General features: G+C 44.4%; 1 protein-coding gene across 9 annotated transcripts in view; it reads right to left on the bottom strand.

Annotated features, from left to right (window-relative positions):
- The window catches only part of CLOCK (clock circadian regulator), a 2260868-nt gene that overhangs the window by 1732059 nt on the left and 512544 nt on the right, over positions 1 to 16265 (bottom strand). For 6 of the 9 annotated variants that reach the window (XM_085642074.1, XM_085642079.1, XM_085642082.1 and 3 more), the window contains exon 3: positions 1479 to 1657. The exons of the other annotated variants lie outside the window; for them this stretch is intronic. The gene's annotated coding sequence lies outside the window, so the exon portion shown is untranslated. The remainder of the gene's footprint in view (positions 1 to 1478; positions 1658 to 16265) is intronic. 9 annotated transcript variants of the gene reach the window in all.

Below are 16265 nucleotides of genomic sequence, written 5' to 3'. Positions count from 1 at the left end.
AAGTTTTTTTTCCATGAGTCCATTGTCCAATTAAAATGTACACTTCCCCATAAATTTATCTTCATCCAAACAGTTAGACTCTTGCAAACTAGTTTGTTTTCATCCAAACACACAATTTCCTAATCCTTGGATTTGAATGTTCCAAGTATTACCATCCCATTCAACAAGTGTTTTGCAAGATGATCGCTTCTTTGCAGCTAAAACGTTTGGTAATTGACTAGATTAATAAACTGAATATATGGGTAAAAATTATTTTGAAATTCGTATCACAAATATCCCAATATTAATCAGGTACATTTCAATAGATAATTCAAATTCGATAGTAGTCACATAATCCCATGATAAGGAATCCTCAATTAAATGGGAAGCTAAATGATCTTGATCGGATCTCCCACTGACAACCAATCAAATATTGATATTATTTGGAACATTCAAGTTCAAAGATTAGGAAATTGTATGTTTGTATGAAAACAAACATGTTTTTGGAAGTGCACAATTGTTTTGATGGAGATACATTTATACTCAGAGAAGTTCCTTACATTTCTCTAAATGAACAAGAATGTTTGTGCATCTGTTCTTTTAGACTACCAAAAGCTAAGCCCTTCACCATTTTCAATATTTAGGAGATGGTAGAGAAATGCATAATGCTACTTACTTGGAGAAAAATGTTCTTTTTTTCCTGCATTGAACTGTCTTAGAAACGGTCTAGAAAAAAGTTAATGGGATTAGGAAATTAAGGTAGCCTTCAAGAATGACAATTTCATCCAAAAGGCTAAAGTCTATAGTTTGCAGTCACCACAGGGCTGGCACAATATAGAGCTGTATTAGGCATTACGCTTAGGAAGCTTCAAGGATGCATCAGATTGTAACAAAAGGAGGCAAATAAGGCCCCGATGCTAGGGGAGAAGGAGCGCCTCAATGATAAATGTCATTATGTGTGGGTCTCCTAAAATCCTTTGACCCCCAGTTGTAATCAGGTCTCCCTGTCTACCCCATCCACTACCAAGCTGAAGATGCAAAAAGCACTTGTCTGACATTAGGACTCTGTTCATGATCACCTAACTGGCACCTAGAACATCGGACATCAAAGGTAATATAATACAATTTAACGGTTCTAAAACAGTTTTGTAAAAATAAAATCATACTTCTATTAGGCTATAAATCACAGAAAATCGTACGAGTTTAGTTTCACGTAATTAATTGTTTAGAACTTGATCCTCATATACTTGCTATTGAAAGTTTCCTGCACAAAGGACAGCTGCTAAACTATTTCATGCAATAGGTAAATTCTATGTCAGGATCCAGAGGCATTACTTTCTTCTTTATTTGCTCAAGCTACCTTACAGATTTTGATAACAACAAAAACTACATATCCCAGAAACAGTTAGAAAGGAAAACATCTGTACTGGCCAATCTCTTCAAGAGGTCTGAGGGTTTCCTCGCCTTTCGCCTTTGCTACTCCAGCAGCAGAGAGGTACCTCTTAGATCTTTCCTTTATATTTTTCCAGTACTGAAGAAAATTGGAGGTGGCACCAGGCATGAAGTCACAACTTCGTGAACACGAGTTAATTCAAAGTAATACTTTATTCTTCTTTGTATGCAACATAAAAGCAACAGCCAACGCGTTTCGTTCCTTTTTAACGGAACTTCATCAGGGCTGCAAACAACATAAAACAACGTATAAATAACAACATAAATACAGACATCAACATATGATAAAAGAAGACATTATAGTCCTATCACATTCATGGCACTAAATCTTTAATCACAAACACATATATAAGAAAACAGTCAATACACCATATCAAACAACACATATAGACACAACTGATCAACATCACAACAAATGTAATCCTTTATAATACATAAATATATACTAATTTAAGAGAAACCGATTTTTACAAATTGATACTATTAACAATCATATGACCATAAGGTAAATTGCTTTAGTTAGGGGAGAAAGGAAAAAAGAGGTGAAGGGAGAAATAGAACAAATCAGAACGTGATATAATACCACATATAGCTGATATGAATACAATTAAACATAATCCAGGTGAGACAACTCAATCATAATATTTCCAATATGAATTAATAGATGAATAAATCAAGTCTCACCAGAATGGTGTCAGAAATATTCGTTATGAGTATTTTCTCTGTTAATATCCAAGGTAAGGGTCATCAAGTATGATATAGTTTATCTAAAAATGAGCGAATAGCACCTATTATAGTCTCACCAAATTAAAGTCTCAATCCAATAATAACACCCCCAATCTAAGTACCTGGGAAGACAGCTAATTGGAATTTATTTCACATCTATTAATGCAACATAAACAAGCAGGTGACACCCCAAATCTAAAGAAAGCCATATATCCAAAGGGACCCACCCATCCCAACGACAACGATGCAACTAATCAGAATATTACATTTCTATTACCCCGAATGTCAGAGACCGGGGAGTAAATATAATCAGACAAATATCCTAACCATAACTGTTATATAAACACGTAAGTATAAACAATTATTTTCTCAAAAGACATGTATGCTCCAATAGGCACACAGGTGGCAAATAAGGCCCTGATGCTAGGGGAGAAGGAGCGCCTCAATGATAAATGTAATTTTGTGTGGGTCTCCTAAAATCCTTTGACGCCCAGTTGTAATCAGGTCTCCCTGACTACCCCATCCACTACCGATCTGAAGATGCAAAAAGCACTTGTCTGACATTAGGACTCTGTTCATGATCACCTGACTGGCACCTAGAACATCGGACATCAAAGGTAACATAATACAAATTTAACGGTTCTAAAACAGTTTTGTAAAAATAAAATCATACTTCTATTAGGCTATAAATCACAGAAAATCGTACGAGTTCAGTTTCACGTAATTAATTGTTTAGAGCTTGATCCTCATATACTTGCTATTGAAAGTTTTCTGCACAAAGGACAGCTGCTAAATTATTTCATGCAATAGGTAAATTCTATGTCAGGATCCAGAGGCATTACTTTCTTCTTTATTTGCTCAAGCTACCTTACAGATTTTGATAACAACAAAAACTACATATCCCAGAAACAGTTGGAAAGGAAAACATCTGTACTGGCCAATCTCTTCAAGAGGTCTGAGGGTTTCCTCACCTTCCGCCTTTGCTACTCCAGCAGCAGAGAGGTACCTCTTAGATCTTTCCTTTATATTTTTTCAGTACTGGTGACCTATGTCAGCCTCTCACAAGCCTTCTCCTGATGACGGTGCAAAAGGCTCCCCTGCCCCGTCCTCAGACATGTTGGACCCTGGAGATTTTTATCAGCCTCGCTCCTCCGAATGGACCACAGCGGGAAAGTAGTACCCTACATGGCTGCAAGCCTCTGCAAACCTCTGGACAAGTAGCTCCACAACATACTGTAGGAGGAATGGCCTCACCCCTGTCTTGAAGGGAAAGTCTTTCGCACTCCTGAAATTGCTGCAAAAATGACTACAGTCCTATTAAAATACAGTAAAGACCCCAAGAAGGGCATCAACCACTACTGGCGCTCCTGCCAGGAGAAGATGCTAGATATGGCAGGTCCACCAAGGAACATATTAGACATGGAAGAGAAATCCAAACAAATCAGGCCCCTCATTTCATATGATACCCAGTTCAGCTGGGCACAACGTGCTAAAAACTTCGAAGGTAATGTCACTACGCGATGACCACTGAGCGCTACAGGTCACTCTTCATTAAGGCGGACAGCATGCTAGGGGACCTAGCTTCATCAAAAGCAGGAGCTGTACTCTTGCAGGTCTCTTTGGGACCTTTTGATAAAAGAATTAGGAAAATGGGTCTCAACCTTCTCATCATTAGATAAGGCACAAGCAATCATTTAAAAAGTCTTTGGAACTAAGGGTTCCCTGGGTACCGGACGAGAAAGGGTACACTCTCCCAGCAGTCCCTTCAACAACACTCCCCAATGCGGCCAATACTCCAAACAAGGCCACTGGCAGGATAAAACAAGATTTGAAGGTTGCTTCCACTCCCAGGGTGTTGGGAGGTCATGAAGCAATAGAGGCCTTTAAAGAAGCATGTTCAATGCTTTAGGCTATTCTAGTAAGTCCTTCTATTTCATTTTTACTTCTAACTTGCCTATCGCAAAAAAGGGTGGCACTGGCAAAGTTCCTTCACAATTTGGAGAAGCTGACATCAGACACGCGGGTTGAGCAATCTGTTAGGGGCTTCTATGGTTCACCTAACAAGCAGTAATCTACAACCCCCCTCTCTTCTCCCAAAAGGAATCTTTCCTCAAAGACCAGGAGGTAGCCAAACTGAAAATGAAAGGATGTCATTACAAAATCCTACCTCTATCAAAGGGGCTTTGTATGATAACTCTTCTTGATGGAAAAGAAAGAAAAAAGGGCCTCCACTCTGTGATAAACCTATGATAGTTTCACAAGTGGCTCGTATATCACCACTTCAAGACTGAGGGAATCTTCATCCAGTGCCTGGCAGGCTTGCTAGGATGCCTGGATCTCAAGGATGCTTACCTTTCGATCCCAATCTTAAGCCCACACTGCAGATTTCTGCAATTAATATGGAAGGAACAAGGATTAAACAGGATGCCTGAAAATCCCAAAGCTATCCTATCAGGCTGAAAAACCTATATAGAAGCATTGGTTGCAGAACACAACCAAACAAGACAGATCTGCCTGGAAAAGATGGCTTGGTTAATGTATGCAACGATGTCAGGATCCTGTGGGGCCCAATGTTGTCCACATCCTGAATTTCCAAGTATACCTCATTTGCAGAGCCTTACATATAGATCAGTAAATACATTTTGTTCTGCTATTTCAGAGGATCATCTCCCTATTGACGGTTCACACCCCTTGGTCAAGAATCCCAGAGCCATTAGACACTCTTCCCCCAGAACCAAGGTATTCCAAGTTATGGGATGTCAATATAGTAATAAACCTCTTCCTATCTTGGCATGCAACTAATTCCTAAGCAGGAAACAACTCTCTGGTAAGTTAGCTATGCTATTATATTTGGTCTCTTGTAAAAAGAGTTTCAGGTGTCAGGGCACTTCACATTTCTGGAAGGATTTTCACTCCTTCAGAAGTAACTTTCTCTTTGTGCAGAAACACCATAACCCATACCAGGACAATTTATTTACCCATTTTTCATAGACACTTCCAAGTTATGTGTGGTTGAATGCCTGAAAGCATACCAGAGCGGAAGTGAGGAGCTCAGGACCAGCAGGGAGTACCAGCTCCTGATTTCCCTTAGGAAAACCTTTCAAGACAGTTTCTTTACCAACCATTGCAAGGTGGCTATGCTGGACTATGCAGAAGGGAGGCTTTGAAACTAATATCTTTGGAGCTCATTCAGTGAACAGTGCAATGGCAACCAACGCTTTCTCTTTAGGAGCGAGGCTAGAGGACACAATGAACACAGCAGACTGGTCATCTGACTCCACATGCAAGTGGTTTTATTTTAAACCAGTAGTGGATGAGGCCTTGATAGTTTTAAATAAGCTTTCTTGCATAATTTTCACCTTCAGGTACTGACAGAGAATTAAACATTTCCTAGCTATTGTTAAGAAAAGTTTAAGTTCTATTAAGGATACTGCAGTGAGGCTATCCCACCTAACAAGCTATCAGATATTACTTTAGCGACCCTCAAAAGGGGATCACAGCTGGGAACATCATCACCTGTGGAAAATATATATTTTGTCTATTTCTTTGTTGGAGTGACAAACGCCTTTCTTTGTGGTTCAGTCCTTTAATTAAATGTATTTCAACACCTATTTCAATTGCCGTTTGCTTAATGAGACATGCTCAGTTCTTTCAATGGCTTGAGAAGGGTTTTTCATTTATTATCAGGGAATAACCATAAGACTGAATTAAGGGAAAAGTATTGAGGTTACAGTCGAAATGCCTTGCAAATAAAGATAACGGACAGGAAACCATGAGAACTCTTCAAAGGATAGAGCATAATGGATTGACCAAAACAGGTGTTTCCCTTATCCACTGTTTCTGGGAAATGTAGCTTTTATTGTTATTTGAACCTACACGGTTGCAGGAATAAATAAAGGAAAAAGTAAAGCATAGTCTTCATAAGAAAAAAGTGAAGTATAATCCTCACTTTCAAATACAGAATAGAATTTAAACTTTGCTTTACGATAGGTAGGACAATTTCTATTATTCTGACAAACAATGTGCCTAAGCGGGGGCGTGGCCGAGCTCATGGTCGAGTGAGACATGCTGAGCGCGAGCTCCCGTCGGAATCCTTAATCCTGATCTAATCCTGCAGCATCCAGCGCCAATTTTGCTTCTAAAAGATGGCCAAGTTGCACCCCCCAAGTTGCAGTACAGTGGAGGCCCCGTTGGCGCCCGACATGGTGCGACTGCATCGGGGCTGCGGCTGACCGAGAGAGGCTCCGGCAAGATGGCGGTTCGCTGCGCTGAGGGGGCCTTGAGAGACTTTCTCCGCAGTTGAAACACCGTTGGAATACGCAGAGACTGGTCGCTGGAGACCGATGCCTTCCGCCCCTTCGCTCCGGGAAGCGACGGGTGTGCTACGGCATCCAGGAGAGACCCGGATGTTGGAGGGGAGATCGAGTCCGTGGGCTCCGTCCTGAACTTTGCGGAGCGGCTGAGGAACGAACGACTCCATCAGGTGAGATACCTGTCGCTGCGCCCGACTGGGCCCTGGAGTGGCGGCAAAGTGCTGCGAGATCTGAGGCAGCGAAAATTGAGGTCTCAGCTCCACCTCGGGCCGGGAGTGGCCTGGCTGCCGTTGTGGAAAGACAACGGAGTGGGGTCTCTGATAGCCCCCCCCCCTGTGCTGGAGGGGCGGAGAGGACATCCGAGGGCCATCTGGAAGTGAGCCCCTGTAGGGCCACAGATCCCAGGTTTGAGGCCCATTGATCTCCGCAAGGGCCTGGAACACCGAGTCAGCCCGGCTGAGTTCTGCCCCGGGTGGAGGACTGGGGACAGCAGCAGACCTTCTGTGGCCCACATCGTTTGCTCCTGGTGCCTGGTGCTACCTGACCTGTGTGTGGCTGCGAGGGCGGCTCCCTCACACTGTCATCCCATGCGGGGACTGGGGAGACACTACCAGTTAGCGCTGGACGCAGTGTGCGCAGTGAGTACCTGTGGAGGTGGTGACACTGGGGTCTCGGTCCCTTCCTGAAGATGACGGGTGGCATGGGGGTGGGATTTCTCCCCACTTCCGTCGAGTGTTGATCTCACAACCTAGACGAGACCCTGGACGAGTCCTAAAGTCATTGTGGACCCTGTATATCTACTGCTGGGGTGAAGCAGGAGGGAGGTACAGCCTCTCATACAGGAACAGACAGTTATCTATGTGTAGAGGAGTCGGTATGTACTGACACATCCTAAGCCGCGATGGCCTGAAACTAGTAAACAGGAGGCCAGCCCAGCCTTGACACCAGGGAATCCAACAGAGAGCCGTGCCTGCTTGAGGGAGACAGCAGGTCTTTGCGAGCAGAAACCGCACCAGTAACGGAGGGGTCCCCCCCCCCCCCCTGCCTGCTCTTGTTGCAGGGATTCTGCTTATGCGCAGAACTATGCGCAGGAACCCGGGACCTCAGTGAATTGTGGTGTACCAAAAACTCACCTCAGAACCCAGAACCCCTATCCGGCCAGCATCAGTGTCCCATTCGTTATCCGAGATCTAGCTCGGCGGTCCCAATGTATAGACAACCCAGAACAAGCGACTTAGAATATTTCTCAGGAGTGGTGGGGATCAGAAATACCGTTTCGTAATTATTCTTACATCAGTCCACAACAGAATAAACAGAGACGCGGTAAAAGTTTAAAGAGTTTATTTTATAAACCTCGCGTTATAAGATGCAGTACTTTGGCTAACATAAGCAGACAAATGGTCAAGATCAGAACCATCAGCATTGTTACAATACCATAGAAAATGAAAGGAGCAATCATAATAAAATGACAGTGGCAATCGGCCACCTTCCTTTCTCTAGCAAACTAATATTATTATTATTATGCTAATAAAACGTATCTAGGCTTGAATGGGGAACCCCATACCGCAAGGATCAGCTTAGTGGAATCACATCACAGGATCAGCAAGGCTCTCTCCTGGGAATGCTCATCTTCTGAATGAATCTAAAACATGCTGCACTGCAATATTAAAAGCACTCGTCTTTCAGGTATCTGCAGCTGCGTGCGTGTTATGACTAACTAGTGGGATGATCAACCTGTACCTCACAACATGCACCGTCTAGTGACCCAGACTGTTTCTTTACACAATGTGCAGACCAAGGTCGCTGCTCACTGTTAAGGATGTTAACAACAGACAGTTCGCATGTGAAGCAAAGCCGAGTAAGCATTTCTCAAACAATAACATGTAACTACAGTGTCGTGTGCAAAAGCAGCAAAAGCAGCAAAATGGCTTTCTAACATTTACGCGGTTGTGCTAACTTAGCATTGTACATAAGGAGATGGTAATCTTCACTACACCCCCCCTTGATCGAACCACTAACCACTAGGGGCGCACGTGCATGAAGGCAGAGTTCAAGTTCGAAAGAACGGAACCAAGGGCCTGAATTGTGAGTCCATATAAGGTAAGCGGAGAGTTCGAAGAGAAAAAAGAAAAACATTTAAAAAAGGAGTTGAGAAAAAACCATGAAAAAGCCATGAAACGAAGTGAAAAAACTCAATCCATCAATGTATATGCGCAATAAGTTGCAACAGCTTCCAAGAGGAAATCATTGGAGCGGTCCGCAAAATTAACTGCCATCCAGTTCAGCAAGGGAAAGGAACACACGTGTCCCTCGACAACCGGAGCCTCTAGCACCACGCGAGGACAACTGGTGTGAACTTCAAGATAACTTCTTGTCAAGAATTCAGCTGGAACCGTTCCGATGTCCCAATTCCCAAGGACTCCATGTGCGGCTGCGCAGGCCATAATCCTGACGCCAGAACAGTCCAACTCATGAGCCACTAAGGGGCTCATTAGCCGATCATAATCCGGGGCAGGAGACACCAGGGTCGACAGACACAAATCCAGAGCCCATTGGAACAGACAATCTAGGCAATGAAAGACAGGCTGCACACAAGTAAAGTAGGAAAACCGGAAGGACAATCCATAGGCTACGCTTAAAGTCGCCAGTGGCAAAGTGCCATTATATTCAAGCATCCGGGTGCGAAGATGGAGCAGCCGGGGCATGCGGTCTTGCAACGCAAGTTGTGCATCCATAGCGCAGGGCGCAGATCAACAAAAGTATTCCAGCAATGAGGGCGAGAAGCAAAGGGAGACCTCCGAAGACGCTGGAAAAATAGAATGCAAAAATGCCGGGATCACACCAAAAATAGTTTGAAAGGAGGTCACGAGGCCAGAGCCCACAATTTTAAAAAAATGAGCCAGGCCACTTGTTGACGAGGCATTAAAGATAGCCTGTATCAGGGCCCCAAAATGAAGTGGAAGATCAGTATTCAAAAGCGCCTGCACCTCGGTGCGCGTGTTTGCTACGTGAAGGACAAATGTTTCCCGGGATGAAGTCAACGCGACTTCTTTTTGAGACAATAGAGCCCTTATTCTTCTCATCTTGTTGAACTCTGCTTTCAAGGTCGGGATGGAAGGCCAGATGGATACATCGAGCCGTCCATGCGGGGGTGGGAATAGGACGTTATTGCAGCAGACTACTCTCTGTGATACGGTCACTATGTAGGGAATTCCCACTAACATCCCACAGCAAGCTTCATTATTCAACAGCAAATAACTACCATTAGCAAGCAGCGTAAAAGATGGTGTTATAACTGGCACCGGAATCCCTTTCAAAATGCAAGCTAAATTAGGAGCGTGCACATTACATGCACCATGTAATTGAATGTTCCTACACACCACAGAATGATCTGGGGTCGTAGTGCACTCTTCACCTTTTAAATAAACCTCCTTGCCATCCCTCACGCATCTATAAGTGAAAGGGAGCGACCAAACTTCGTGCAGGAAGGCACTTCCCAGTTGTTCATACCTGCCTAGGGCATAATGTTTCATGCACGAACTGAACTTAAACAGGGGGAACGGTAACGTGATCAACCCGTGTACAAGCCACACAGCGGAGTGCAATTCAGCAATTGAGAAAGGCAAAGGCTCTAATTTTTCAATGTGCAGCAATGAATATGTAGCATCTTTCATGGCCATGAATTGTTGTTTTGCAGTTAAATTAAAAGGAAGGAACAAAGATCGAGTATTCATATAATCCCAGGGGACTTTCCCAGCCTTTAACGTTTGCAAAGTCCATGCAAACTGCTTAACAGAACGCGTTTGATTTTGACCATGATACAATACAGACAAATCATCTTGCACAATGTCTACAACAGATGAAACAATATTATCTAATGTATATATTCTTGAAGACAAGGTGTTAATGCTATTATCAATTACAGCCAATACTTTTTCCATATTGGCTTGGTCAATCGCTCTTAATCTGGATGCAGCCTCAATTTGTGAAAGTTTCCAGATTTCGTTGTAAACAGCATACACCCATCTCTTGGACCTGCCTACTACAGGACCCTTAACAAAATCATTCAAATCTATTTTGTCGTTTAGTCGCGATAAATGAAGTTTAACAGACGATAAGGTGGAATGTTGCAGCCATGATTGGCATAACTTACCTTCCGAGTAGGTAGTAACTGTGTGAGAAGATTCAAAACGGAGGTCCACTCGAACCCGAGTATACCCCGGAGTTAAATCCAGAAACCTACGTTGACATGAATCCGAGCTTGTTTGCCACACTAACCACCCTTCAGGATCCAATGCAGAAATATTGAAGGTTGTGTTGGAAACATATGACTGCAACTTAGCAATGGACAGATCTGTATGGTTAGCCCAATTAGGATAAGCACCCAGATCCAGGATAGAGGGAGATTTCAATTTTTGAGAGGTAGCCAATCCGAAGCAAGTGGCCTGAAAAATTGAGGAATTCAAAAATAACATATGGTTCGGAATGAGGCAGGCACGATGCAAAGCTTCTGTTCCTTGTACCTGCCACGGTTTAGAACCCCAAACCAATTTAAGATCGATAGTAGCTTTCCATAGGTCATAACCTCCGATAGCCAATTCGTCCATAAAGGACTTAGAATACAACAATTTGGTGTGTGTCAGTCTTACTTTGGAAGCAGACTCAGGGGCAACCTTAAAATAAAAGGAGGCCGGGTTAGACACACTAAAATCCGAAAAGTATGTGAACTTGTTCACCAACGTAGTGGAGCTTCCAGGCATAGGGGCTGGACAATGTTCCCATTGTGTAAAATTTACAAAATTTCTAAACGTATTTGCTCTGTGTAGGAAATGCGTGCCATAATGTTGATAGCAAAATTGCTCATCATAATTTGCAGTATCTAAATACAAATCTTCAGCATCAAATGCAGCATAATATTTTAAATCAGAAAACAGTGCTTCTATGGCTTGTACATCCCAATCATCCGATTGGATGTTCTGTTTAACTACATCACCCATAGAAACACGAAATACATTTGGCACATTGATTACTTCAGTGGGGCCATGAATTTGGAATTTTACAGCATCCCAAGCAATCCCATCACGCACAGGCCAGGCAGTAATGTTCACAAAAGTCTGGTCCCTCTTCATAATGTGCGATGAGGAGTGGGGGGCCAAAGTTCCATCAATTAATCCAATTGTAGATCTTTCATTCAGGTAGTGTCCATTGAGAAGTCTAAAAAACACTACCACAAAGCCAATGGACATAAACAAAAAGATACATGTGAGCACCAGCCAAATGTAAATCCAAGGAGGAATTAAAAAATGTCTTTTGAACCAGGCAACAAAAAAAGAGACTTTGGACGGGGCACTGGAAGTCATTGAATTAGTGTCAAACGAATCATGTGACTGGTTATTTGCGGTGGATTGCAAAAGAGGCACCGGGACATTCGCAGGATAAGTGTACTCAGGATCTTCAGGTAGACCACCAGACGATGGCGGCAATCAAGGACCAGTAACTGTATGCATCTCGACGGCAACATCAGGCAAGGTGTTAGAAGCCGGGGCCACAACAGAATTTCGCAGTATCGAAGGGCAAGAAATCGCTGGTGTCATACTAAGAAGTATCGGCAACTCGCTGTAGCTTGACATTGTCAATAGAAATGTACCTGTTATCCTTGCGACCAGGAAGTGGAGGTAAAATGACTGTACGTGTACCCTGTACTCCAAGCACCGGAACTGGTGCACGATATGAGGGGCCAAACTCTTTTTTGTTCTCCACCTTCTCTCGGACCAGGTCACCAACTCGAGGTAGCCAGCCGACTACCGGAACCTTCAGCTCTGCGTCAGGTGAGGAGAGTACGTGTTCTTTCGCTAGAGTGTCTCTGGCTTCATGAAGATTCTGCAATACAGCACAGTGATCATCTAGGTCAAAGGAAGCGGCAGCCGCCGCCATGTCTAGACCGTCAAGGTCTGGGACAAACATTCGAATACCAAAGAGCATCATGTATGGGGTCCGCCCACCCAGAGACCTTCTAGGGAGATTATTAAGTGCACGTTGCACGTCATACAAGTGGGCTAGACAATTCCGGCCAGTACCTAAAACCCTGGCTGTCAAAGATTGCTTTAAGTCATGGTTCATTCGCTCCACAACATTATTGCCCTCAGGCTGGTATGGAGACGAAAATTTGACTTGGACCCTCAAACTTTTCATTGCTTCTTTGTACGGCTTAGAGGCAAACGCAGGGCCCTGATCAGAATGAAAGGTACCACATGCAAAACTTCCAACAAAGACACGCAAATCCTTGATGACAGTACGGGCATCAGCACTCCTTTGTGGCCACACCCACCGAAAATGTGTGCACGAATCCACTGCAATCAAGATGTACTTGTACGCAGTATCAAAGGTAAAAGGACCGCAGTGATCAAAATAAACACAACCAAGTGGTTTATTAGATATGTACAACTGAGTTTGTGGTGGGCGCGCCGCAGATGAAGGCTTTATCTGCTGACAAATGTCACAATTAAGTACATAGGCGCTGGTTTGTTTGTATAACCCAAACCACAAGTAACGTTGTTGTAGTAAAGATACAGTAGCCGCAACGCCGGCATGCGCGGACGCCATGCCCTCGTGGGCTGCTAATATCAAAGATAGTCTGCAGTCCGCGTTGGGAATCAATCTGTCACCAATGTCGTTAATCCTCACTAACGGGACGTTATCAGGACTTAAGCGATAATGGTAACGAGAAGGGAAACCTCTCGGGAATTTCGTTCCCTTCTCAGTAGCAGCAATAGCTGCCAAGATGTCATCATCGATCTTACTTTTGGATCTTGTAACTGGTGCCACTAAGTATGTCGCCACTGCGGTTTTTGCTGCCTCATCAGCTAAGCTGTTTCCGACAGCATGGACGCCAACTCGTTGGTGACCAAGAGTGTGACCTTCTTTAAGTTCTGCCACTCGAACCCAAAGCGTTTTATGCTTTATTGTGCTACCTTTGGAATCACGATATTCATTTTGACTCCAGAAGTGTAAATTGTCGTTGTAAGCTTGTACACAATAGAACGAGACACTCACTATAAGAGTAGTGACTCGAGAATCAGCAAACTCCAGTGCAAGCACCAGAGCACGAAGCTCAGCCAATTGAGCGGTACAATCACCCAATGACTGCGTATGCACGACATCGGACTGGAACTCACCGTTCACGAAAGTACCGACAACAATAGCGCAAGCCGCTGAGTAGGCATGCCTCGATCCAGTAGCCGGTTGCGCAGAACCGTCAGTGTAAATGACACAATGGTAATCCTCGAGCGGGCGCAAAGAGAGGGGAGCTGGATGAACAAATTCATACTGTAAGAACTCCTCAGTCTGTAATGCCGCGTCAAAGATATATGTGACGTCTGGCGATGTCAAGGAAGTAGCCCATTGTATCCGACTTGGATGCAAAGCTTTGGAATTTGGTACACTAGCTTTTGTCACCGCCTCAAGGGCAGGATACGGTGTTACCACCAACATGCGTTTACCCTGTGATAGCGCTCGTTCTTTCAGAATCGCCATTTGCACAGCCGTCAGAACTTTCTCGACAGCAGAAAAACGCAGTTCAGCTAAAGTGTACAGATGTGATTTGTAAGCAATGGGGACGGTGTCGCCCTCATTGAACGTTAAGTAGTGAAACCCACTGCTCCCGGCACAATTCTAATGACCAGATTAGTGTGGTTATCACGTGTCAGTAAGTATTTTGAAGCAAGAAGATCAGCTAGCAATGACTGCAAAATAGCTGAATGCTCTGGCAGTCAACAAAATTTGGTGAAAGTAGGTTGTACCAAGGCGTAAAGCGGCTTGATACGCTGGGCATAATCAGGAATGTAAGTTCGACCGAAATTCAGAAAGCCCAGCAAGGATTGTAATTTCTTCAGTGATGTAGGAGCACGGAGGCATGCGCATTTCTCTAGGAAGTGCGGGGCCAACCCACGACCTTCGTTGTTGAGTTCGTACCCCAAGAACAACACTGTGTATTCTGCAATGTGTGACTTCGCAAAGTTAAATTTGTAACCGTAGTCCGCAAACAAAACAATTATGCGATCCACACGACTCAGATGTGGCATTAACTCGTCATCTGTGAGATAAATATCATCCACATACGAGTACGCATCAGGGTCTATCGTCTCTAACAGAGAGACAACACGAGCGGCAAAGACGCCAGGGCTGTTTTTATAGCCCATTGGCAATCTTTTAAACTGTTTTTGTTTGCCACCCGAGGTAAACGCCGTCCACGCACTACTGAGAGAGGAAAGGTTATGGCTATAAAAGCCATTGGAAATGTCAAGTGTCGTTTCAAATCGTTTTCTCACGAGACTATCGACGAGAGCCGAACTGTGAGTATTCTGTACCGCGCATGTACGGCAATTGGAGTTAAGATGCCGATAATCCAAAACTAGGCGGTACGACCCGTCAGGCTTCGTCACAGTGAATAAAGGGTTATTCATTGGTGACACACATGTTTCGATTACTCCTTGATATTCCAATTGTTCAAGGATAGCTGCGACGTGAGGTCTTGCTTCGTGACGCATGGGGTATTGGAGTTGTGGCTGGGGTGTGGCTCGCAACGGAATCTCATGACTGGGAAACAATTTATCCCATCCAACCTGATTGCGATACAACACAGGTGCAAGCACCTGAGCCCACTCCCCGGCGAACTTATTAGCTTGGTCCTTCGGCACTGTGTGCGCAAAGGACGGGAGGATTACCTCGGGGCTTCTAATACGAAAGCCGGGGTCAATCAGCCTCCGCCAATAGAATATCATTGGAAGTGGTCAGATTGTCCCAAAAAACCCCTTTAATTTTACGTTGTATGTCACCTTTAATGCAAAGGACTATTTCATATGGCCTATCAGGGGGAGCTACGCGAGTGTCAGCAGTTTCAATATTTACAAATGTATTAGTTGCTGTCGCCACCAGAAATGGACGCAGTGCTTGTCGCACTACTGTAACTTCCGCCGCGCTGTCCAGCAGCGTTAGCGCCCATGTCAGGTTCAGAAGTTGCGTCCGTACCATCTGAGGCATACCTCGCTGTTAGAGCAGCCACTTTCTTCTTTTGAAACGGGGGTCTTTGACGTGCAGACTCGTCTTGCTTGCCTTTGCCGTCAGTCTGATGGGGTTGCTCACGACCTTGGGCACCCCTTCTTTTCCCACGGTCTCCGCCACCGGAGTATGAAGCCGATGTTTCCTGTGAAGAACGAGGAGTGCATTGTTCAGAAACCTGAAATCTATCAGGAGACTTAATACGAGATCGATCGCGCAGATCATATGTGCGTTCGCTAGACGACTGAACGGGTGAGGCAGGACGAGACTCCTGTTTCTGTTGCTGCTTCCCCTGTTTTTTAGCTCGCCAACTTTGCTTTGGAAAATTGGGCTTTTCGTCTTTAGTAGACGAACTCACCTTAGTGTGCTGCACTACATCAGGAATGATTACGGTGGGTTTTACGCCCAAGGCGCTGCGACCCACCATTCTGTAGGCTTTCGCAATTATTTTTGCGAATTCCCTGGGCCGGTCGGCCACATCCACGAGCTCCAGCATATTTGCTACTTGGAACTGCATGGCATCTCCTTTGAGGTTGCCCATTACCATGGAACTCACCACATCGAAGCTGTCGACCAGCCGCATTCCCAATTCAATAGCCGCCTCCGCCCCATGATTCTCCTGAACCTTCTTGATGACGGATGGTAGTATAGACATAGACGGAGTACCATAGCACTTCGAATAGGTCGCAGCAAAGACCTTGCCCCAATTGTCACAATCGACAATATCAGGGACCAGGT

The sequence above is a fragment of the Triturus cristatus genome, chromosome 2_2 (assembly GCF_964204655.1).
Source record: "Triturus cristatus chromosome 2_2, aTriCri1.1, whole genome shotgun sequence".
Lineage (NCBI taxonomy): Eukaryota > Metazoa > Chordata > Amphibia > Caudata > Salamandridae > Triturus > Triturus cristatus.
This window is presented reverse-complemented; position numbering and strand designations above follow the sequence as displayed.